Below are 830 nucleotides of genomic sequence, written 5' to 3'. Positions count from 1 at the left end.
AATTTACACTCCTGGATCTCGGCTTTTGACAGTCCTGACAAGTCTTGATCTAGATCTAGGGCTGGTCACTTTTTCTCGGCTTCAAAGTGTCTCATTCTTGGAGTAAAAATGCTCCATTGCTTAAAAGAAAGTTAACTGACCTCACTACTGGGCACTGTGATGTTTAAGGGCAAATATCACAAAATGTAATTTAATGCCTGTCCCTTCTAGAAGTATTTATCAAGGGAAAGTAGTTGCATTTTTGCCTCCTAGTGAGTCAGGAAAGTTTCTGTGTAAGGACTTTTGTGTAAATAATTCAGTGAGAATTGTAGCTGATTCTTGAGTTGTAGGAAAGCAGTGGCATCTGCTTTTCATTCCTGTATCGTGGTTGGTGATGTGCCCGCGTCCCGCTCTGAGAGACCAAGATGTCCTTGGGGCAGGGGCATATCCATCTGCCCTTTGACGCTCCAGTACCTCGCACGTTATGAGCCTTCCCTCAGTGTTTGCTGAATGAACATACCAGTGGCTACTTTGGTAGAAAGTGTTAGAGGTTTTCACCCTGTTTTTTGAGGGCGGGTGGTAGTGGACCTTAAAGTATATACAGTAAACGAATGTTTTCAAGGGCATCAATTTTATAGAAAGCAATTTTTATAATTTTCTAAATCGTGGCTTTTCTCTGTCCACTGTTGTTGCAGGGCTGTTTTATTTCTGTTTCTAAGCCAGGATTGGCTTTCCACAGTTCTTATTGATGATAGCTGTTTTGAAACTTGCTATCTGCACAGAAGATAGGAGAAAATAGCCATCCCCTTGTTTAATCATAGTATTAAAGAGCTACTCCTGTACTATAAATA

Source organism: Stenella coeruleoalba (assembly GCF_951394435.1).
Source record: "Stenella coeruleoalba genome assembly, chromosome: 2".
Lineage (NCBI taxonomy): Eukaryota > Metazoa > Chordata > Mammalia > Artiodactyla > Delphinidae > Stenella > Stenella coeruleoalba.
The sequence above is the reverse complement of the archived record's forward strand: the minus strand, read 5'-3'. Positions refer to the sequence as shown.